Consider the following 25,797-nt stretch of genomic DNA (forward strand, 5'->3'; position numbering starts at 1 on the left):
CGGACAGCGAATTGTGGATAGTATGGCTCCTGCTTCCTTTGTCTCCAACCTAGCCACCAGCGAGAATATAGTGGTATGACTCTCTTATCTATGGCTCCGTTGTTTTCCTATTTGGCCTCACCATATCCTGCATTCTTGTGTGGGGAGCAGGAGCTGAGACCCCACATGACACATGGCACAGTGAGCAGGGTATGGTGCAGGCCAGAACTCTCCAAAGGGCAATGGAGCAGTTTGTGCATATGAACACTCAGTCTCAGGAAGTCTATGAGGAGAAGTGCCGGGAACAGGAAATGCCATCCGCCTGGGAGAAACGTGACCCCTTGGTGAATTGGTGGTCCTCTCAAGCCTCCGGAAGGCATGCTGCCCTATTGGCCAAAATAAGCGTAATCTTCCTTTTGTTGGTCTGCTACAGCCGTGCGCTCCTATAGTTGTGGACATTTTATACCAAGGTCTCCACCCAATTGGACACCTGGTACGTCGAGCAGGATTCTAGCCAGGTAGGAATGGAGTCTTACTCTGGGCAAGAGAATATGTGGCCCCTACACAGTGTGCAGTACCTGGTAGCCACTGTTCTCAGGAGTTGAACCCCGGGTGAAGGTTGGGAGGACATGGATGGCCCTCGCGCCAGCATGGAGAGAGCCCTGCATGTTCTAGCTGAGCAGCTGACAGAAGAAGTGAAGAATACAGCCAGCCGTGTGTGCTGGATGTTCCTCGCTGCAGTGCATCTTAGCATTGGAAGACTTGCTTAATGAAATAAACCAGTTGCAGGACCAGCAGCCCCTGGGGGAGATGCTGGAAGCTCGGGTCCGCCTGTTAGAGGGTGAGTCCCACAGTGGAGACTCTGAGGCAGAGGCAGACATCGCGGGTGGAGACAATTTAGCTCCCAACCCCTACGCCCGGCCCATCATGAAGCAAAAGGTAAAGCAAGAGCAAATTTTGGGTCCTGGGGGCATTGCTGCCTGTTACCGAGCTGTGACTGAATTCACAACCTACATGACTTATACTCCCACTGATTTGCAGGAGCTGGGGAGGTGGTGCTGACAGTGATCTGGAGAGCCAGTCTCGGCTTGGCTACTACATCTGTGGAATGAGGGGAAAGACAGCATTCTCTGCTCCCCAGGCAAAATGGAAAAGCTAGCGTCTGTGGCAGTGCATCCGTCCCTGTGACAAAAGTTACAGAATTGCCATAGGTTGGCCCAAGACCAGGGCCACTACACTCTAATGGAGTGGCTCATTGCTGAGGTACATACAGTATGGGGAGAGGCTGGCGAGCTGCCAGACACTGTGAGTAAATGGCAATCATATACGGAACTTACTTAAATCATCCGTGAAATGGGTATGAGATATGCTATGTTCAACCCTAATATTCGGGGGCCGGATAATGAGCGTTTTACAACAAGCATGAGAGATCTGGTTTTGGATACTGCCCCTGCAAGTGCTTTTGGAGCCTTAGTTGCCATTCTTACGCCCTATGTCGGGCGGCAGATCCATGAAGTTATCATCGCCATGGCCATCCTGGGGGATGTTGAAAGACGGCGGCGAGGGAAGTTAAGACAAGAGGTCTGAGAAGTCGAGTCCTGGAAGCCCAAGTCAAACTAAGGGGGCGAGCTCGCGGGCCTCTGAGAATAACGCTCACACAGATGTGACGTGATCTCGTGGTAGCAGGGGTTGATTGGGAAAAAATAGACTGACAACCCAATGCACTCTTGCTGGAACTTTGTAAACAGTGCTTCCAGAACAGCAACTCCGGTAAAGCCTAAAGGAGAAGTCCGTGAAAGTGTGACCCGTGTCCCTGCAAGACTTCATGCGGCCACTTGAGGAAGACTCCTTTCAGCTTGATTAGGGGTAGAGCCAAGGTACCCGGTCAGAGGGGACAAGCAGGGACCAGAGGACCCATGTGGAACTGTCCATACATTGGTCCCCTTCTAATGTGCAGTGGGTTTTGGCACTGGTTGACACCAGCACAGATTGCAGTCTTGTTTATGATAGCCCTGGCTGTGCCCAGGAAGTCTGGCTGTGCCCAGAAAATAGGTGGACATCGAGGGACACCACTGGGACATTACTTGAATTGGACTGAAATTTTTTCTCGTGAACTGTGTTCCTGTCACAGGGCCCCTCATGGGAGACACTTGACGCGTAGATTGTGAGGCAAGACCCTGTAGGGGTGGATTGTGGGGACAGAGTCCCTGACAGCAGTTTCCAGGCTCTCGACCTCATGTGGAGAGGTGCTGGCTCGGGTAGTAGATGGCTGTCAGCTGTAACCAGTTAGCCATTAGCCACTGATATAACCTGTGGCTGAGCTAGCAAGGGCGGATTGCAGTTAGCAAAGGGTTGGTTGGTTTGTTGGCATAGAAGGGGACGGCAGATTGTGGATCGTGTGGCTCCTGCTTCCTGTGTCTCCAACCCAGCCGCCAGGGAGACTAGAGTGGTATGACTCCCCTATCTATGGCTCCGTGGGTGTTCCTTTTTGGCCTCACCATATCCTGCGTTCTTATGTGGGGAGCAGGAGCTGAGACCCTGCATGACAAGTGATTATTTTTATTCAAGACTTATTTAACAAAACGTTAGTTACCGATATATTTTCCGTTATTTTGGATAACGAACACGTAAGTAAAAACACTTGAAGCACTAGTCCCCTATTCCATAGAAGGGTTCGGTTTCAGAGGAAGAGAACTGTAATTTGAAGGAGTCTTGTATTGCTCTCACTTTCTATACTTATTTCCTGATGAAATTCTACCTAAACTATAATGTTTTGTTTTAAGAACATGTCCACCAGTCCTGTACCACTGCCATACTGTTCAAACACAAGAATATAGTAGGTGGTGAAAAGATAGAGTAAATCCTGTTATTCAAATCATACTGACAATGTCTATTCATCCTTTGGTTACTATAGTGGACAGAGTGATTGTCATGAAGGGTGTCATGTGGGATCTCTGGTCCCACTCCCCACATAAGAATGCAAGGTATGATGGTGAGGCCAAAAAGGAACACCCACGGAGCCATAGATAGGAGAGTCATACCACCATAGTCTCGCTGGTGGCTGGGTTGCAGGCACAGGAAGCAGGAGCCACACGATCCACAAATCTGCCGTCCCCTTCTCTGCAATCCGCAATCCACACTCTGCAATTGCTAGTTTAGCCACGGCAGTTATATCAGGGGCTAATGGCTAACCGGTAACATCTGATGGCCAACTAGTCACAGCTAATGATCCTCTACAACCTGAGCCAGCACCTCTCCACATGAGGCCCCCATGGGGCTATCAGGCCCAACCATCGACAGTGGGGCCTTTTGACCTGCCAGGGCCAAGTCCATTACTGCCGTTCCCCTGCTTTCAAGCATGTGGGTGTTGGCAGCAAAATGTTTCCATTTCTGCCGTAGCCTGGCTATAACAGAGTCTCACTGGTGGTAACCTTTAATTGAATGCGAGCGGCCGTTCGATGTAGCAGAGCTTCTACTGGTGCCGGTCCTCCCTTCCGTGGTCTCTCATTCAGGACACTAGGACATCCCATAGACGCGAGGCCCAGTCGTGCATCGTGGGAAGGTGTTTTGGCACCCGGAGACGTTGCTTCAAAAGGCCATTATAGCGTTCAATCACGCCAGCTGCTTGTGGATTGTACGGAGTATGAAACAACCATTGTAGGTCCATCCTGGCAGCCCAGCACTGCACTTCTTGCCCCGTAAAATGGGTACCCCTGACACTTTCAATGACTTGGGGGTGCCCATAGAGGGTGTACAGCTGTGTAAGAGCGACCACTGTATACCACTGATCAGCAGTCGGGCGTGGCCAAGCAAACATCAACCCTGTAGCAGTGTCCGCTCCTGTAAATGCATATATCTCAATGCGGGCCTTAGGCAGGGGCCCAATGTAATCCACTTGCCAGTGAGTAGGGGCACCCTCCTCGCCTAATCTGCTATGTCTCCCGAGGGAGCCTCTGCTGTTGGGGGCTGTCCTGGGCACAGACGGCCCAGTCATAGCAGGGTCGGCAATCTCTTGCAGTTTCAAAGGCAGGCCCCAGCATCTGCTAACATGCCACATGGTCTGGCCTCCATCATGCTGCGATTTCCTGTGCAGCCAATGGGCCACATCAGTGGCAGGGGGCCGTTCTAATCATCAGACCTGTGCTAGGGCATCTGCTTTATCATTACCTGGGGACTATAAGTGGGAGTGACCTGGGACATGCATTAGGGTCACCTATTTTCTCTGCCCTAGGTCCCAGAGATCCTGCCACATGGCTTAACCACACAGTGGACGGTGTCCAACCAACCAGTTTTGGTGTTTCCATGTAGGGAGCCACGACGTTAGGTCCCGGAATACCACCCAGCTGTCAGTACAAATAACTAGGGGACCAGGCTCATGGCTGATTACCATCCACACAGCCCGTAATTCAGCCCACTGGCTACTCTGGTCCATCCCAGTATCAAACCAAATGGTGTCTGTTTTGGGCTGCACACCAATAGCCGTCCAAACAGCTGCAGCCCCTCGGCTAGAACCATCAGTAAACCAGGCATCCTCAGGTACTGGGGACTGTCCTTCTTTGTAGGGTGAGGGCTCCAAGTCCTCCCCTCTAGGCAGAGAGCTTGGCTCAGCCTGGGCTACAAGCTCCACAGGCCCCACGACCTGTTGTAGCTCTGTGCTCAAAGGGCTTGAGCTAAGGGTGCTACGTTGCTCCAAGTAGGCACCCCACTTGGCAAGGGTCGTGGTCTGTGCCACTCCCGTTTTTGGCCCCTGGGTCCATGTACGCACCCAGCCCTGGACAGGATAGGTTGTTCGAACCACTATCTGTGCCGTTCCTGTGATGGCTTCTGTGGCCACTAGGGCTGCATACACAGCGGCCAGCTGTTTCTCTATCAGAGAGTAGCGGACCTCCGCTCCTTTCCATAATAGGGACCAAAATCCCACTGGCAACCAGAGACGCTCCTGCTGTTGCCAGAGGCCCCATCCCCTCTTGGATTATGTGAACATCAAGTTCAAATGGGCGTCCGGCGTCTACTACTTGCAGATACTGTGCCTGCTGCACTGCCTGTTTAGTCCCAATGAAGACTTGCTCAATAGTCTGTGTCCAATCCCATGAGGGCCACTTTTTTATCATGGTATACAAGGGCTTTGCCATTTGTGCTACATGGGGTGCAAACACTGTCGTGCGAGGTGTCTGGCGGGGCGGCCTGCGTGGTCTCTGCTCCCACTCCCCACATAAGAACGCAGGACATGGTGAGGCCAAAAGGGAACACCCACGGAGCCATAGGTAGGGAAGTCATACCACTATGGTCTCACTGGAGGCTGGGTTTACACGACATGCGTCCTGCTGTCCGCTTTGCTGCCAAACGACCAACTCTCCTCGACTCTCCTTACTCTCCTTCAGTCTCCTCCTTCACTCTCCTCGGCTCCCTTCCGTAGCCGCGGCAGTTATATCAGTGACCAATGGCCTAATGGCTACAGCTGATGGCCAACCAACCACAGCCGACGGCCATCCATTATCCGAGCCAGCACCTCTCCACATGAGGCCGAGAGCCTAGAAACTGCTTTCTGGGGCTCTGTCCCCACACTCCACCCCTACAGGTTCCTGCCTCATAATCTACACAAGTGTCTTCCGCGAGGGTCCCTGTGCCATAGTAGACTATTGACACCTATGTACGAAAAGAAACGGTAGTCTTAGGAACCAATAATGGCAAATCCCTTCCATCTGGGAGAATACACGCTAGCATTTTGTCCTGGGAAAGGAGGGTCGCTGCCACTGGCACCTTTCCCGGCTTGCGGTACCAGACTTTTATTGCAGTGCTTAGGGTCCCTTGCATAGTTTCAACATGTAACAGTACAGGGGACCCCATAATAGGCCATAGTGAGAGCACATAGGTTCCCTGCAAAATCATCCCGGTATCGGGACCTCCTTATACTACAGTCACTTGTGGTGGCCACTCAGCCACCACCCCTGGCGTCACTTGCAAATCATGAGTCAAACAGGCCCCCCATGGGGCTATCAGGCCCAACCATCGACAGTGGGGGCTTTTGAACTGCCAGGGCCAAGTCCATTGCTGCCGTTCCCCTGCTTTCAAGCATGTGGGTGTTGGCAGCAAAATGTTTCCATTTCTGCCGTAGCCTGGCTTTAACAGAGTCTCACTGGTGGTAACCTTTAATTGAATGCGAGCGGCCGTTCGATGTAGCAGAGCTTCTACTGGTGCCGGTCCTCCCTTCCGTGGTCTCTCATTCAGGACACGAGGACATCACGTAGACGCGAGGCCCAGTCGCGCATCGTGGGAGGGTGTTTTGACACCCGGAGACCTTGCTTCAAAAGGCCATTATAGCGTTCAATCATGCCAGCTGCTTGTGGGTTATACGGAGCATGAAACAACCATTGTAGGTCCATCCTGGCAGCCCAGCGCTGCACCTCTTGCCCAGTAAAATGGGTACCCCTGTCACTTTCAATGACTTGGGGGAGCCCATAGAGGGCGCACAGCCGTGTAAGAGCGAAGGCTGTATGCCGCTGATCTGCAGCTGGACACGGCCAAGCAAACATCAACCCTGTAGCAGTGTCCACTGCTGTAAATGTGTATATCGCATTGCTGGCCTTAGGCAGGGGTCCAATGTAATCCACTTGCCAGCAAGTGAGGGGCACCCTCCCTCGCATTTTCTGCTGTGTCTCCCAGGGTAGCCGCCACCTTTGGGGACTGTCCTGGGCACAGACGGCACAGTCATAGCAGGCATCTGCTATCTCCTGCCATTTCAAAGGCAGACCCCAGCGTCTGCTCACCTGACATATGGTTTGGCTTCCAGCGTGCTGCAATTTCCTATGCAGCCAGCCAATGGGCCACATCAGTGGCAGGAGCTCGTTCTAACCATCGGAGCCGTGCTAGGGAATCTGCTTCATCATTACCTGGGGACACTAAAGGGGAGTGACCTGTGACATGTATTAGGGTTACCTCCTTTCTCTGTCCTAGGTCCCAGAGGTCCTGCCACATGGCTTGACCCCACAGTGGATGGTGTCCAACCAACCAGTTTTGGTGTTTCCATGTAGGGAGCCACGACGTTAGGTCCCGGAACACCTCCTAGCTCTCAGTCCAAATAACTAGGGGACCAGGCTCATGGCTGATTACCATCCACACAGCCTGTAATTCAGCCCACTGGCTACTCTGGTCCATCCCAGTATCAAACCAAATGGTGTCTGTTTTGGGCTGCACACCAATAGCTGTCCAAACAGCTGCAGCCCCTCGGCTAGAACCATCAGTAAACCAGGCATCCTCAGGTACTGGTGACTGCCCTTCTTTGTAGGGTGAGGGCTCCAAGTCCTCCCCTCTAGGCAGAGCGCTTGGCTCAGCCTTGGCTACAAGCTCCACAGGCCCCACGACCTGTTGTAGCTCTGTGCTCAAAGGGCTTGAGCTAAGGGTGCTACGTTGCTCCAAGTAGGCACCCCACTTGGCGAGGGTCGTGGTCTGTGCCACCCCCGTTTTTGGCCCCTGGGTCCATGTACGCACCCAGCCCTGGACAGGATAGGTTGTTCGAACCACTATCTGTGCCGTTCCTGTGATGGCTTCTGTGGCCACTAGGGCTGCATACACAGCGGCCAGCTGTTTCTCTGTCAGAGAGTAGCGGACCTCCACTCCTTTCCATAATAGGGACCAAAATCCCACTGGCAACCGGAGACGCTCCTGCCGTTGCCAGAGGCCCCATCCGTACCCCTCTTGAGTTATGTGAACATCAAGTTCAAATGGGCGGCCAGGGTCCACTACATGCCGAGCCTGTGCCTGCTGCACTGCCTGTTTAGTGGCAACGAAGTCTTGCTCTATAGCCTCTGTCCAATCCCATGAGGCCCCGTTTTTAATCATGTTGTACAAGGGCCTTGCCATTTGTGCCATGTGGGGTACAAACGCCCGCCAATATCCTAGCTGACCCAAATATTTCTGCAGTTGGGAGACTTTGGTCGCCCGGGGAAAGGCTTGTATCTTATCAATAATCGCCTCGGGTATAACCTTTGTCATACCCGACCACACAACATCCAAAAACTTGACAGATCAGCCAGGGCCTTGGACCTTTTCCTCATTCACCGCCCAGCCGCGTGACTTCAGGTGGCGGAGAAGAGAGGGAGCTGCTTGCTCTAATTCAGAAAGAGAATCTGATGTTAATAGAATATCATTGACATAATGAAACAAAGCCACAGAGGACGGGTGATCCCTCTGTGCCAAATCCTGGGCAACGAGCCCATGGCAGATAGTGGGGCTGTGCAAGTATCCTTGCGTAAGGACTTGAAAAGTCCACTGCCGCCCATCCCAAGTAAAAGCAAACTGCTCTTGACACTCAGTTGCAATGTCAATGGAGAAAAAAGCATTGGCCAAGTCCACTACATAGCGATATGTCCCCAGGCTGACACTCAGACGATCCATTAAATCATGTACTGAAGGCACTGCAGCGTGCAAGGGTGGTGTCACTTTATTTAACTCCTTATAGTCCACAGTCATTCGCCAGGTCCCATCTGGCTTTTTGACAGGCCATCCTGGGGAGTTAAAAGGACTGTGCATTGGCCTCACAATATGTGCCTTCTCCAACTCCAATATCGTACGGCCAATCTCCTCCTGCCCTCCTGGCAGGCGGTACTGTCGCACTGTAACCATGCGCCAGGGCTGTGGCAACACTTGAGGAGGGTGGTGAGCATGCCCGCGTGTCATTGCTTTCACCACTTGAATCCGGAGACAGAACTCTCCTACCGACGTCTGTAAGCTGAGGCTATGTAGCACATCCACCCCTAGAATATACTTCGGAACGGGGGAGACATAAACCTTGTAGGTACGAGGGGGAAGCCTTCCTATACCCAGTGGCAAGGAAATGGCTTTCACAGTCACAGTCTTTCCCCCATAGCCATCAATGCAGATTGCTGGTCCAGGGAACAGTTCTGGGTTCCCATAAACGAGACTGAAGTCTGCGCCAGTGTCAACTAGGCCTAAAACCCTCTGCACATTAGAAGGGGACCGATGTATGGACAGTTCCACGTGGGGCCTCCAGTCCCTGCTTGTCCCCTCTGACCGGGTACCTTGGTCCGACCCCTAATCAAGCTGAAAGGAGTCGTCCTCAAGCGGCAGCATAAAGTCCTGGAGGGACACGGGTCGTGCTTTCCCAGACTTCTCCTTTAGGCTTCGGAATTGCTGTTCCGGACGCAGCTGTTTCCAAAGTTCTAGCAGGAGTGCATTGGGTTCTTGGTCTATTTTCTCCTGATCAACCCCTGCTGCTACGAGATCACGCCACATCTGTGCGCGTGTTACTCTCTAAGGCCCACGACCTTGCCCCTTTACCTTTGGTTTGGGCTTCCAGGTCTCAACTGTGCGGACCTCCTGTCTTAACTTTCTTCGCCTCCGGCTTTCAACATCCCCTAGGGTGGCCATGGCAGTTGTAACTTCATGGATCCGTCGCCCTATATAAGGTGTTAGAATAGCAACCAAGGATCCAAAAGCACTCTCAGGTGCAGTGTCCAAAACCAGATCTCTCATGCTGGCTGTAAAAAGCTCGTCATCCGGCCCCTGCATGTTAAGGTTAAAAATAGCATTTCTCATACCCATTTCACGGATAATTTGCATGAGTTCTGTATATGAATGCCATTGACTCACAGTGTCTGGCAGTTCGCTAGCCTGTCCCCATACTGTGCGTACCGCAGCAGTGAGCCACTCCATTAGAGAGTGGTTGCCCTGGTCCTGGGTCAACCTATGGCAGTTCTGTAACCTCTGTCGCAGGGATGTATGCACTGTCACAAAGGCTAGCTTTTCCATCTCGCCTGAGGAGCAGAGAATGCTGTCTGCTCCCTCATCCCATAAACGTAGTAGTCATAAACGTAGTAGACTGGCTCTCCAGGGTGCAGTTGGCACCGCCCCCCCCAGCTCCTACAACTCAGTGGGAGTGTAAGGGGTGTAGGTTGTGAACTCAGTCACAGCTGGGTTGCCGGCAGCAACGCCCCTGGGGCCCAAAGGTTGCTCACGTTTTACCCTTTGCTTCAAGATTGGCCGGGCTTGGGGGTTGGGAGCTACATTGTCTCCACTGTGGGGCCCCTCTTGTAACAGGCGGACCCGGGCTTCCAGCGCCTCCAACCGGGACACCTGGTCCGGCACCTGGGCCATTTCATTAAGCGCATTTTCCATGTTAAGACTCAAGGCCCTGAGGAACATCCATCCTACGCGGCCTGCTGTAGCCTTCTCCTCCTCCGGCAACTGCTCAGTCAGAGCTTGCAGGGCCCTCTCCATGCTGACCGGAGAGCCGTCCATGTCCTCCCACCCCTCCTTGGGGGTCCAACTCCTGAGAAAAGAGCACCACACACTGTGCGGGGGACACATGTCCTCCTGCCCAGAGTCAGACTCCATTCCTACCTGGTCAGAATCTTTCTGATCGTGCCAGGTGTCTGAGTGGGTGGTGGCCTCCACAGAAGATGTCCACCAGCCTCGGAGCCTAAGGCCACAGCAGATCACCAAAATGAAGGCAACACCGTCCATGGTCAAGAAGGTGGTGTGCCAGCTGGAGGCTTGAGTCTCCCAGTCAGACCGCGCCTCCCGTTCCTGGTGTCGTTTCTCATGGGCCTCCCGAAGCTGGGCTCTCACACGCACAAACCGCTCCACCATGCTTTGGTAGGTTTTGGCCTGCACCATACGCTGCTTACGAAACTGAGCTTTTATACGTGTAAACCGCTCCAGTACATTCTTTAGAGTTTCAGCCGACACCATATCCTGCCGACTACGCCATGTGTCGTGAGGGGTGTCCGGCGGGGCGGCCTGCGGGGTCTCTGCTCCCGCTCCTCACATAAGAACGCAGGACATGGTGAGGCCAAAAAGAAACACCCATGGAGCCATAGGTAGGGAAGTCATACCACTATGGTCTCACTGGAGGCTGGGTTTACACGATGTGCGACCTGCTGTCCACTTTGCTGCCAACCGACCAACTCTCCTCGACTCTCCTTACTCTCCTTCAGTCTCCTCCTTCGCTCTCCTCAGCTCCCCTCCATAGCCCGCGGCAGTTATATCAGTGACCAATGGCCTAATGGCTACAGCCGACAGCCATCCACTATCCGAGCCAGCACCTCTCCACATGAGGCCGAGAGCCTGGAAACTGCTTTCTGGGGCTGTGTTCCCATAAACACCTGCCAATATCCCAGCAGATCCCAATACATTTGCAGTTGAGAGACCTTGGTTGGCCAGGGGAAGGCATGTATTTTGTCAATAATCCCCTCAGGTATGACCTTTGTCTTGCCCGACAACATAACACCCAAAAAGTTGACTGATAAGCCAGGGCCTTGTACTTTTTCCTCGTTCACCGCCCAGCCATGTGACTTCAGGTGGTGGAGAAGAGAGGGAGCTGCTTGCTCTAAATCTGAAAGAGAATCAAATGTTAGTAAAATATCACTGACATAATGAAACAAGGCCACGGGGGACAGGTGATCCCTCTGTGCCAAATCCTGGGCTATGAGCCCGTGGTAGATAGTGGGGCTGTGCAAGTATCCTTGCAGAAGGACTTGAAAAGTCCACTGCTGCCCGTCCAAGTAAAAGCAAACTGCTCTTGACACTCGGGTGCAATGTCAATGGAGAAAATATCATTTGTCAAGTCCACTACATAGTGATACGTTCCCAGGTGGTCAGACAATCTATCAAATCGTGAATTGAAGGCACTGCAGCGTGCAAAGGTGGTGTCACCTTATTCAACTCCCTATCGTCCACAGTCATTCGCCAGGTCCCATCTGGCTTCTTGACAGGCCATACTGGGGAGTTAAAGGGACTGTGTGTTGGCCTTACAATAGGTGCCTTCTCCAATTCCAATATTGTGCGACCAATCTCCTCCTGCCCTCCTGGTACTGCCCCCATGCAGTACTGTCGTACTGTAACCACATGCTGGGGCTGCGACAACACTTGGGGAGGTGGAGGTCATGCCCACGTGTCACTGCTTTCACCACCTGGATCTGGAGAAGGAACTCTCCAACCAACGTCTGTAAACTGAGGCTATGTAGCATGTCCACCCCTAGAATATACTCCAGAACGGGGGAGACATACTCCTTGTAGGTATGAGGGGGAAGCCTTTCTATACCCAGTGCTAAGGAAATAGGTTTTACTGTCACAGTCTTTCCCCTGTAGCCATCAATGCAGATTGCTGATCCGGGGAACAGTTCTGGGTTTCCATAAACAAGACTGCAGTCTGCACCAATGTCAACTAGGGACAAAAGCCTCTGCACATTAAAAGGGGACCAATGTATGGACAATTCCACATGGGGCCTTCGGTCCCTTCTCGTCCCCTCTGATCGGGTACCTTGGCCCCACCCCTAATCAAGCTGAAAAAAGGCAGCCTTAAGCAGCCGCATGAAGTCCTGGAGGGACACGGGTCACACTTTCACGGATTTCTTTTTTAGGCTTCACCGGAATTGCTGTTCCAGACGCAACTGTTTCCAAAGTTCCAACAAGAGTGCATTGGTCTCTCAGTCTGTTTTTTCCTGATCAACCCCTGCTACCACAAGATCACGCCATATCTGCATACGTGTTACTCTCTGAGGCCCGCAAACTCGCCCCCTTACTTTTGATTTGGGCTTCCATGTCTCGACTTCTCCAACCTCCTGTCTTAACTTTCTTTGCCTCCGGCTTTCGATATCCCTGAGGGTGACCATGGTAATGGTATCTTCATGGATCTGCCGCCCCACATAGGGCATAAGAATGGCAACCAAGGATCCAAAAGCACTTGCAGGGGCAGTATCCAAAACTAGATCTCTCATGCTGGTTGTAAAAAGTTTGTCATTCGACCCCCACATATTAGGGTTGAACATAGCATATCTCATACCCATTTCACAGATGATTTGAGTAAATTAGTATATGATTGTCATTTACTCACAGTGTCTGGCAGATCTCCAGCCTCTCCCCATACTGTGTGTACTGCATTAGAGTGTGTTTGCCTTGGTTTTGGGCCAACCTATGGCAATTCTGTAACCTCTGTCACCGATGCACTGTCACAAAGGCTAGCTTTTCCATTTCGACTGGGGAGCAGAGAATGTTGTATGCTTCCTCATCCCATAAATGTAGTAGCCAAGCCGAGATTGGCACTCCAGGGCGTTGTCGCCACCGCCTCCCCAGCTCCTGCAACTCAGTGGGAGTGTTAGGGGTGTAAGTTGTGAACCTCAGTCACAGCTGGGTTACCAGCAATGCCCCTGGGGTCCAAAGTTTGCTCATGCTTTACTTTTTGCTTCACGATGGACCAGGCATGGGGGTTGGGAGCTAGATTGTCTCTACCCGCGATGTCTGCCTCTGCCTCAGAGTCTCCGCTGTGGGGCTTGTCGTCTAACAGGCGGACACAAGCTTCCAACACCTCCTACTGGGACACCTGGTCCCGCACCTGGACTATCCCAGCAAGTGCTTCCTCTGAGTTATGATGCACCTCGGTGAGAACCTCCTCCAACCGGTGGTCCCGAGCTTCCAGTGCCTCCCACTGGGCTGCTGGTCTGGCACCTGAGCTATTTCATTAAGCCCATCCTCCATGTTATGAGGTAAGGCGGTAAGGAACATCCAGCCCACATGGCCGGCTGTACCCTTCGCCTCTTTCAGCAACCCCTCAGCTAGAACCTGCAGGACCCTCTCCATACTAGCCAGACAGCCATCCTTGTTCTCCCACCCCTCCTTAGAGGTCCAACTTCTGAGAACAGAGGCTACCAGGTACCACACACTGTGTGGGGACCACATGTCTCCTGCCCAGGGTCAGACTCCATTTCTACCTGGCCGGAATCCTGCTCACTGTGCCAGATGTCCAAGTGGGTAGAGGCCTCGGTGTAAAATATCCACCACTTTAGGAGCCCTTGGCAGCAGCTGACCGCCGAGACGAAGTTGATGCTTGCTTTGGCCAACAGGGCGGCGTGCCATCCAGAGGTTTCAGAAGTCCACCAATTCACTGAGGGATCATGTTTCTCCCAGGCAGATCATGTTTTCTGTTCCTGGTGCCGCTCCTCACGGGCTTCCCGAGACTGAGCATTTGTTCACACGCACAAGCTACTCCACCATCCTTCAGAAAGCTCTGGCTGACACCGTACCCTACTCACGAAACTGAGCTTTCGTACGTATAAACTGCTCTATTAGTCCTTTGAAAATTCTGTCCGGTATCATACCCTGCTCGCTGCGCCATTTGTCATGCAGGGTGTCATGCGGGGTCTCTGGTCCTGCTCCCCACATAAGAACACAGCACATGGTGAGGCCAAAAAGGAACATCCACGGAGCCATAGATAGGGAAGTCATACCACTATAGTCTTGCTGGTGGCTGAGTTGGAGACACAGGGAGCAGGAGCTCCATGATCCAAAACCCGCCATTCCCTTGTCTGCAATCCGCAATACACACTCCATGCTTGCTAGCTTAGCCACGGCAGTTATATCAGTGGCTAAAGGCTAACCGGTAACAGCTGATGGCCAACTAGTCACAGCTAATGACCATCTACTACCCGAGCCAGCACCTTCCTACGTCAGGCAGAGAGCCTGAAAACTGTCCCCTCAATGATGTCTTCCTAAAAGATATGTCTATGTCCTCATCTTTGAAACATGTGAATATTGCCTTATGTGGCAAAAGATGTAATTAGGTTATGATTCTTGAAAAAAAAAGGAATGTATCATCTAATATTCTAGTTATTCTTACATGCCATCATATGTATCCTTACAAGACAGACACAAAAGACGTATATGGGAGAGAAGGTGATGGGAAGAAAGAAGCCGAGAATAGAATGATGCAGCCACCAGAAGCTGGGAGAGGCAAAGAACAGATTCTCCCCTAAAGTCCCTGGGGGAAATGTGGCACTGCCAACATCTTGATTTGGGCCAATCTGATGATACTGATTTGGTCGTCCGACCTCCAGAAGAGTGAGAAACATAAACTTCTTTTGTTTTAAGGTAGCAGCTTTGTGGTATTTGTTATGACAGCTACAGGAAACTAATACACTTATTAATAATTTAGGAAAAATCAACCAGAAAGAACCAAAAGAAGCCATAACAATGCATAAAGAGAGAGCAGTGACGGCCCGCATCTCTGAAGCGTTCTCACCATTGGAGGAGCAGCCTTGCCTTTCCTTCCCATCCTCAGGGTGCTACTTGTTATCACAGCCCTTATGTCTTTAATAACTCCTCTCAACATCTTCATGTTTAGTTTTAGTATCCTTCTGATCCCTCCATGTTTTCTGGAGCATCTGGTTAAGCACCTGCTTGTTCTCCATTAAAAGTAATGATGAACATCCAGGCACAAATTTTACAAAGATTTTTCTAACGTCGGATCAAAAAATTTTCCAGGGTCAGCATTCTTGATGCTTCATATACCCAGCAGGGTAGATTTCGACCTGCATGAAATCTATTTCTTCACCTGGGTTTAAATTCAAGTCCTGTTAATTACTCAGTATGTGACCTCCAACAACTTAATTAACCTCCAGACTTGTGGGTTTCTTACTCATAAATCCAACTTCTTATCCAACTTCTTATCCATAAATCCAACTTCTTATCCATAAATCGACTTCACCAATTTGTTATGAGAGTTATAGATTACGTAAGTAAAATGGCAGGCACGTATTTAGCACTTAGACAAGGGAAAGATTTATTCTTATTCTCCGCATTTTGTCCAGGCTTGTTCTGCCCTCACTCATGGACAAACAACACGGCCTGGTATGCCTGTCAATTTTGCTTAGGTGAAGGCGTGGCCAGGAAGATGTCTTACTACCTACTGGACAGACTCTGTAAGCTCATCAGTATGAATTTATATGCTCCTCTCTAGGAACACATGGGAAGTTCAAGCTTTCTGAGAAAGTTGTCAAAATCATTTTTAAAACCCCTTTATTATTTTTTATTACAGATAACGTTAAGTAATAAACACATGTGACTTGTACTGGTTTCACAGCTTCTGCTGGTTGACACCCTGTCCTTAAATTGTTTCAAAATTCTAAATGAAACGGAAGAATTAAGCCCTAGCCCCTAGCCCCATCTCTACCCTGGTTTCAGTAGGGGATAACAAAACAAACAAACAAAGAAACAAATAAACAACTCAAAATAAAAACGTCCACAAGAAGATCTCATAGACTAAATCTTGGCACCGTTTATTTTATTTTCTCATTTGGGAATTGGGAGGCTGACTTCTGCCATCCTCTAGGAGGTGTTACAAAATAACAAATATGCAAAAATTCTCAGATAATAAGATTAAAGGCTAGTTTGTGTCCTTGTTGAAACTTAAATTATATCTCAAAGACGAAGCTGCTCCAGTGCTATGCGCTCCCAAGGGAGTTTACCAAGTTCTCTTTTTTCTTTTTTTCTTCCTCTGTGTAGAGCGCCCCTGGAAGCTGTTAGAATGAGTTTTGTATGAGCAACAGTGACTGCATATTGAATGAGCAAGAATGACTCCAGTTTGCATATGTGCAAAGAACTTAGCAGACAATGCCCAGGGCGCCGCCTGGTTGCCCTAGTGATTGGCTATAACCAGCTACACTACAAAGGTCTGTTACTGAAGATATGATGACATCAGTGTCGCCTGCTGGCTGCCCCAATAAGGTGACGTCAGGAAGGCACTCAGACTGCATAAGAAGTGAGGACTTCTGCAGCTTAGAAAGCCAGTCTCAACTGAGAGGTGACCATGCTGCCACTCTGCTCCGAGAACTCTCCATTCTGCTGTGTTCCGCTGGGACCGAACCTCTGCCAAGCCAACCTCCTGCACTAGCCACCCTTCCTTGCTCCACCAGGACTCTGAATGGCTTTGAGACTGGTTCATTACTCTAGTCTCCAATTATTGTATTACTCTGTGTGCTTTACTGTTTGGTATATTGATGATTGATGCTTTCCTCTTTGGTGTGTTGATGGTTGCTGTTTGAGTAAAGAGTACATTGAAAGGCATTTAAGAGCTTGTGTGCTCTGCTCTTTGCTCATGCCGTGGCTACCATGGAGGCCTCATTCAGTGTCGGGTAGATCCTGGGGGGTCTAAGGGTCTCTCAGGGGTTAGTCCCCCTGACTTTCAGGAAGAGACTATAGCATGAACTGTGAGCCAAGCAGTCCCTCAAGACACCATCTATAAATGTAGAATTTTCTACATGGCAAATGGGCAAGAGCTCTGGTCCCTGAGGCAAGATTTCCAATATCCTTAATGGCCTGGACTTCTTACAATCTTACACCAATTCTCACTACCACAGAGAAACATCTTTTGAAGGACAGGAAATATGAGCCTTCTGTTGCCTTTCCCTGAAATTATTTCCTTGCAATCTGGCTCTCCCACACAATTTCCATTACGAGTTGAATATGAGCCACAGGCTGCATTTCTGACTAAACATTTTCTGGAGTTTCACACTCACATTTGAGGTTGTTTGCTGGCATCTTTTTCACCTAAATGTCATACAAACACTTTAAGCAAACAGGTCCAAATGGAACTCACACATAGAAAGAAACCTAACAATTCAAAGGGGAATAAGAAAAATGTTCCAGATGGAGGATAGGAAGTAACAACTAAAATTTTCATAGAGGTGGATTTCTGCTGACTAGTTTGGTTGATGTCTTGATGTGAATAACAATTTTGAAATAAACCTTAATGAATAGACTTTGAGTAAATTGACAGAAGGTTATTTGATTCTTATCCAAGAAAGGAGTACTAAGGTGCTAAAATTCAGAGGTAGGGAGACTTAAGGGATGTTGGGAGAACAGGGATAGCCAAATTTGGGCAGGGAAAGAAAAAGAGTTCTTAGAGAATTTATTCAAACAAGAATAAAGCCCCTCATGAGCTTAACATTCAAAATTCTCCATAGTTTTGCACATAATTCTTTGCTTGCACAAAATATTTGGCATAGTCTGTCTTATTTATTTTCCAACTATATTTGCCTGCTTAAATCTGAATAAATTCTGTTTCACAATATCTTTCTCACAATATTTTCTTAAATTATATCCTTTTTTTTTCCAATTTATGTTCAGTCACTTTAATTTTTAGATCTCCTAGCTTTCACCAAACATTTTGTTTGATATTAAATTAAATAACCTGAAGTTCAAAATAGCTGGCTTATTGCTCAACACTTTAGCACTGAATCTGATGGCATCCTCACTCTCCATCCTTTTGGGTCTTCAGGTGGCTGCGGCCCTGTTATCCATATTTAAAGGGCTCTTATCAGCCACTCAGCCACCTCTGTTTGACCCATCTACCCATTCTGCAAATGTATAGAATTAGAGGAACCTACATGTGTTTTCAAATGCACTGAGCTGCTGCTTCTCAGAAAAGGACAAATATCGTAGTAGTTCAGTTGCTGAGCATACAGTCTCCTTGGAGAAGCAAGTTGAGCCTCTGGCTATCCAAACACTCAGCAATCTCACCACTTGACATGATCCCATTAATCAAGCTTCAGTTAGGTTCTCTGGTACTTCAGGGCTGAATTCAGCTGTGTACTTGAAACTTGATGGCTCTTGCTCAGTTAGTGCACAAATACGATGACCACTCTGCTTTTGCATCCAGCCAAGAAGCAGGGTATACAGAATTAAGGTTCATAAAGTTAAGTGAAATAGACAGTCTCTGTAGGTCATAATATATCATCCTGTTTTAAAACTGAATTTGAACTAAATATAGACAATTATGTTAATGTTTTCATAAGATTTTCAAGGGACAAACAAAAGCAATAAACAGTATCCTTATGTAAATAAATCTCAAATCAACCATACAAAACCATATGGATATATCTATAAGCATAGATTTCACACTGATAGTGTTAAAAGTTGTATGATTATTGTATTATGCTAGTAAGAATATGCTTTAGTCCTATATTAAGGAAATTAGTGACTTTAGAAATATTTTGGAGGTTTTTTTTTGAATTCCACAATATTAAAAAATAAACAGAAAAATTGAAGGGGTAAGTTGACATCAAATGAAAAATTATGTATCTGTCAACAGACATGAATTTTCAGGAATATTGTGACTTTTATCTTTATTATTCAATTTATGTTTCTAGATTTTTTTTCCTCTTTTGATAATGAGTTTCTTTGATATATATATACATATATATTTATACCTATATATATATATGTATATATATATATCAATCAAAGAAACTCATTGTCAGATATATAGAGATCTATTTATAGATAGATCTATATATAGATAGATCTATATCTATATCTGTATCTGTATCTGTATACACATACCAGTGTCGCCAAAAAAAGTATACAAGTGGACACTTTGGTCAACTTTGCTCAAGCCGTCATTCTCCATAATCAGAAGTGTCTGGATGCTGATAGTAACAACTTTGAGCACCTCTTGTAATTGCAGAAGTCAAACGTGACTTGTATTCATCTTTTGTGACATATTTTGTGTATATATTGCGTGTTACAATTTTAATACAGTTTTCCTTTCTTAAAATGTGTACACATTGTTTTGGCACCCTCTGTATGTATACATTACAATATTTTAGGTCATATTCTTCTATAGGCATAACAATGCAAATTCTCATTATGAAAGAATTCCATTTAAGTTTTATTTTCTGTCACTGAAGTATTCGACAGACACTTAAAGTTTGGCTTTGAAAACTGAAGTTCCATTGAAATAGCAAGAACAGTATGCCAGGGCAAGGGAAAGATAGTGACTTTTTTTTTTTGGTCTTGCGTTTTCATAGTATTTAAAAATTTATTATTTAATTCCAATACAGAAAAAAAAAATACATTTTTTTTTCCAGGAAATCTAACCCCTATTTTATGTAATGAAGTATGAAAAAGTTTGGGGGGATGACTCCTAAATTTCATGTGTGGTCTCATTAAAAATAATGTAAATGCACAATCACTTTAAATAATGGCTGTTAATATTGATCATAGTATATTATAGAACAACCTAAGGCTACTGTTTAAGTGAAGGCATTACATAGATGTCTAAACTAAAATCACATGGTAAATGAATAAGAACTTTAAATTGAACATTAATTTAATGACTGAATAATTAAGTTTTGCCCAGTCAAGCGCATTTGCAAAAACCAATGCTATTGAGAAGTGAAGATAGCTAAAAACTACAAAGTTCCTTTTTACTCTGGTGATTGACTAGTATAAATGCAACCTAATTTACTGCATTACTATTTTCATTATTAAATATTGATGTGTCTCTTTCTATATTCCATATTCTATATGATTTTAAAAACTTGTTTCCAATTGATTCCAAATATCACGATAAAGCTTATCATAATTTTTTCTGTGTTCAAGAAGGAAAACATAAATCATTCAATAAGACAATACTTTTAAAAAACTTAATGGAATATTTATTCTATTATCTGTGAGTAAGATAGGAAGGAACATTTTCTTCATGGAAGTGTTGACATCGTAAAAATCATTTTTTGTTGTTTGCTTTGATTTTTCTTTTTTGTTAGCTTTTAAGCTTCCACCCAAATAAATTAATGGTCTATCTCAATTCATTTGGCAAGAATTAAGTTAGCAAGTCAATTAAGATACAGACCAAAAGAGGCTTTATAGCAATAGAATTCAAGGTGGTAAATATTTTTATAGTATCAATATCCAAATGTCAATATCTAAATAAGCAGCCTAAGACTTTGTTTCTTCTCTTACATGATAAAGGTCTTGTGCAGCTTTTTGTTACTTTAACTTTTTTGTTTCTTTTTCTGAATAATACAGTTTGTTTTGTGCTTACCTTTTGCTTCATCTTTCAAGGACAGCTAGAAAGGAAATATACCACATGTATTCCTACTATTCCTTTTGCAAATGTCCTTTATTCATGATGTGTGATTTCTAGTTTTGCAGGCTGTGAAGGTGGATGAATGTGGATTATGCTTATTATGTTTCTGCACTTCATGTTGCTTACCTAACTTGTAAATGTATTGTGAGGATTAATGCCTATTTAAAGTATCTTACTATTGCACTTTCCATTAGAGAGAACAGTTCATACACATTATAAAAATCACCCAGTGGAAATAAAATTATACATACTCTTACAATCCTCTGAACTTGCAGTAGGGTAAATTTTAATGAGACAAACACTCTCCTTAGCTATGCGACAGCATTCGCAGTGATCAAAAAGAAGCTGTTGAAATGCCATGAGGGGAAGAATTTAAGAGAAAATGTAGGAAGCCTTTCATAATTGTGGTATTAGTCAAATAGCATTTAAAGAACACTAAGTTATCTGCAGTTGGATTGTATAGTCAGTCAACCTTATAAAAACAAATATATATTTTTAAAAAGCCCACGTAGCTAATTTCCCCAGATAATGCTACCTTTCCACTTTGAACAAAAAATTTAATAGATCATCAAACTGCAGTTATAATCAGGTACTGTGACTTTTGGGCCCAGAATTGCCACATAGTGACCAATAAAAATAAACAAATCTCATATGTAAAAAAGTGAAAATCCGAGCAAACCCAGCACTCATATATATATATATATATATATATATACACACACACACATATACCCGGTGCTTGCTATTAGTGTACCCAATAAAATACATTTTATCAATCCATTACTGTCTATCCTAGGAATATTATTTTATTAATACTAATTTCTAAAATACGGTCATTTTTGAATGTTGAAATGTTGAATTTCAGTGCTTCCACAGTTTTCTACTTAGTTCTTGGCTGATATGACCATTCTCATGGATCCCCTGGACAACATAGGAACTAGCAACTCATGTAAAATCGTGGTAAGGCAGGGACTCTCCAGGCACTTCTCCAAGGCTGTCTGCATCTGTTCTGATTGACCAGAGACCCAGTCCTGGAAGAAGTTGATTAATCGATGATTGAATTTGATTAGCCTTGAATGTATACCCAAGTCAAGTCGCCAGGGTGTCCTTCTCCCAAGAACTCTGGACTTGGACAAAAGACAAAAGGATGCTGCATGTCAGTCTATTTTCAGTTAACAGTGAGATGTACAACTTATCAGCCTCTCACAGTCAAGCCATCTCCCTTGTGGAGTAAATCAGATGCAGTAGGAAAGAAAGACACCAAAATATGACATAAAGAAGAGATGAGGAAAAGAAGGAGAGAGCCTACTTACAATCGCTCCTGAACCCCGGCCTGCCCTGTTCACAGCTTTGTTGTTTAACCTTTTTTTAAGAGTTTATGAACCACAAATTTCATTCTTAGCCTGAACAGATTCTCACTCTTTTGTTCCTTACACAACTGACAACTCTCAAGGGCCTCTGCCACAATTTTGAATCATTTATGTATGTGTGAGTGTAACCTGACAGTAGGACACTTCTCTCCTGTAAACTACTATATTACCAGCATCAATACTGATGTCAACTCACGCTAGATATTCAACAAGTGTTTGTTGAGTGACTTAATAAATATGTCCTATTTTCTGTTTTTATTTTCCTTGGCCAAGCATAGCTTTAGTTACCTAGAATGAACATAATAATCATTGACATCATTGATTTGATTTAATAGTCTTTAAAGGATCTCTGAATGCAATCAATACTTTTAGAGCAGGCAGCTGCATTGACATAGGAAAAGCTTCGTGATTTTTGACAATCAGCCGTGTATTCTATTATACTGTCTCAAATAATGCTACTTAATTAATATTGATTATCAAAACAATAAAAGTGGAAGAGGACTTTTGATGTATGTAGTTCAACTCATTAATTTTATTCATTAATGAGAAAACAGGACCAGAGAAGTTCAGTGATTTCTTCAAGGTCTCATTATTGTTATTTACTAGTTAAGCCAAGAAGAGATGGAAAATGCATTTTGAATCCCCTGATGTTATCCATTATACTAAGTTAAAACTTTATTTAAATGTCAGGATATCAAATACATATCAAATTAATACCTATGCGTACCTTACTTAATGCTTTCTTCATGTCATTATTAGACTTAATTACACAACACTGATAAATTTGGGAGTTCTGTGAGAACCACTTTTATCTTCTGCTATTTTTCACAAGAGAATATTACAATATCTGACATGTACATTCTCACATTAATGATGTGATGCCAGATGCATATAATTTTAACAGCAAATCACATAATTCCTACATTACTGTTGGGATGAAAGCTTCAGCTTCTTCACAAATCAAAAAGAATCCTACCCCTGGGCTGATATTTTATCGTTATCATGCTCAATCTCCTCTGATACATACAGATTCCTCCTCCCAAAATAGTTCATTTCATAACCATCGTCAGCATAGAGACTTAACAGCATCTCATTAGAGTCTGGAATTATTGTTGTTAAATGTCTTAGCTGAAGTTCCTTAGAAAACAAAGCCTGAGGCACAGATTATGCACTCAACCTTTGTTATGTGATGCAATATCAAGACAGCAAGAAAGAAGGTAAATTGTTGTTTTATGAACAATGTTTCCAACAGTTTATGAATATGTTTCCAATGTAAGCACAGCTAGTTGCTTGGTCTGGTAGGAGTCTTCTAGAAGGACCATGCAGACTATTGTACCTTGGAACAACCTCTCAGGATAAAGAAAGGAACAGGGTTAATTTGCTGCTTCCCTCTCATCACTTGTTATCCATCACAAAGGGTTCATCCCACGGGGTTTTATTAGCTCCACTCTCCTACGCTGTGCACTTTTAAAATAGCTGTGGGGGAATCCTGATCCCACATCCCACAATTGGAGTCTGAGCCCAAAAGTGATGGAATAAACTCTGGCCTCCATAGGTTGGGTTGCATTGGACACAATGCTGTGTCGTAGGCACAAGGACGCCTTGGCTCCAAGATGGCTAAGAACACTGGTTATCAGAGACAGGGCATATGTGGTAAGCAGGTTAACTGTGGTAGCTGGATTTTCTAATGAATAAGTGATTAAGGACGAAAAAGCAGGTTGGGCCAAGGGAATCTGGGGAAAAGCACTATTTGGGTGTGGTACACTCAACAGCTTGAGTAATTCATTGGTTACAGTTATACACACACAGACACACACACACACTCTTTCGGTACTCAGTGTCTGGTCTTTCATTTCCTTGATCTACACATATACAGATATACATGTATATTTATAAATAACTGAATAAAAAGGTGCACTATATGGGGTAGTCGTTTAGAGTATGAATTCTGTAACCAGAATGCCTGAATCTTAATCTTGCCTCCCCTCATTTTAGGCTACGTGAACTTTCACAAGTGATTTCATTATTCTGGTATTTAACTTCTCAATCTATAAAATGGTAATGATAATAATGAAATTATAACACACCCCTCACGATATTTTGGAAATTAAACATACATAAAGTGCAAAGTTATTTAGAATAATCCTGGCATATAATATACTTTATGTACCTAGTAGGAAGATATTTGTGTGTAAACTAAGGAACAAACACACATGCATATACATAGGTATTTGTGTTGTGTGTGTACAAACAGACTCATTTTAATAAAATGTCCAAACCTTGGAAGTTTGGAACTCTAAATTTGAAGTTACACTTCTCTCATTCCATAGCTCTTGACAACTTCAATTTTGAGGAGCCTGCAAGAGGAAGCGTCCAAAGTAGCTTCTTTCTTCTTTCCCCACCAAGGACTTCTCCTCTTTGCCCATTCTTGAGACTGCCTCTGGACCGACCAAGATACAGTGTTGAGGTGACATAAGCAGTGCTCACAGGAGGCAGCCCTGGCTGTTAGTAAGAGCAGCCAAGGGAGACAGAGACAGCCAACTTCATTCGGGGCGGGGTGGGGGAAGGGAGCACTTCTATGCTGTCTTCAGAGAAAACCTCTTTCTTACTCTGAGTCTCTCCCATTCAGTGACAGCAGTAGGTACTTCCTGCTGTGTCACTTAGGAGGATCATTGTGCAATTCCTGAGGACTTAGCTATATGCCTTTTCTTCTATATTTCAAAGTCTTTTTGCCTTTTCAGGTGACATTTGTGTAACATTGGTTAAATAATCCAGGTTCACTACATCAATGAGTACCATGTCATTTTAATCCCCAATTATTATGAATGGAGTTACTTTTGAATCAATGTCTTCTATTTTACTGTCTTAGAATAGTCAACCCGGTGTGTTATTCTTTGGGATGATAAGGTGTGAATCACATAAATACTGTGTTCTTCCATTTTCTGTGAACATACCAAAACTTTGTGTTGTCCCATCAGGCTTGCTAGAAGGAGGAAGTTTCCATTCTTACTATATAGGGCCTCATTAAGACCTGAAGCTCACCAAAGACTCACTCTGTATTTCCAGTCTCTCTCATAATTTCTTCAGAATTTTATTGGATTGGATTTGGGGGAGGGTGTAATTAGCTATGAGTCTCACAAGTGGTTATCCTGTTGGACATTTGCAACTATTGCTTAGATGGCCTATTCCTGTTTTTGGAAATTTGGTATAGCTTGTCATTTATACTCTTCCTATTTTGTGTGTCCCTGAACTTCAGCCTGAAAATGTTCCATTTTAATATCCTGTTACATGTTCTTGTATTTACATACACAGAAACACTCACATATATGTATATAAAACAGAAATAATAAAGTATCACTAATCTGAAAAATATAGTTGGGAAAACATATAGAAAATTGGATTATTTTCAATATGCATTTCATTATAAGAAATGATCATATATAGATTGGAAGAAAAAAAATAATTATAAAATGAACTATGAAGATACAATTAGCATACCCTCAGATCACTCCAAAAATACCAAAAAGAAACCAGATAGCTGTCAAATGCAGGGTGTTTGCATTCCTTGAGAACACTTGTGAGAAGGAGTAAAAAAGATACTCTCATTAAAATTTCAAAACCACTAATTTCTACTATAATCTGTTATTCTGTTTTTTTTTTCTTTTTCTTCCCCACCTTCTCTTCTATCTGCCTACCTATCCATTATCTATCCATCATGTCTTGTAATGCCTTGCCAGAAGCCATTCAGAAAAATAGATAGGACCCACCTGCAAGGATAAGTACTCA

Source organism: Rhinolophus hipposideros (genome assembly GCF_964194185.1).
Source record: "Rhinolophus hipposideros genome assembly, chromosome: 1".
Taxonomy (NCBI): Eukaryota; Metazoa; Chordata; class Mammalia; order Chiroptera; family Rhinolophidae; genus Rhinolophus; species Rhinolophus hipposideros.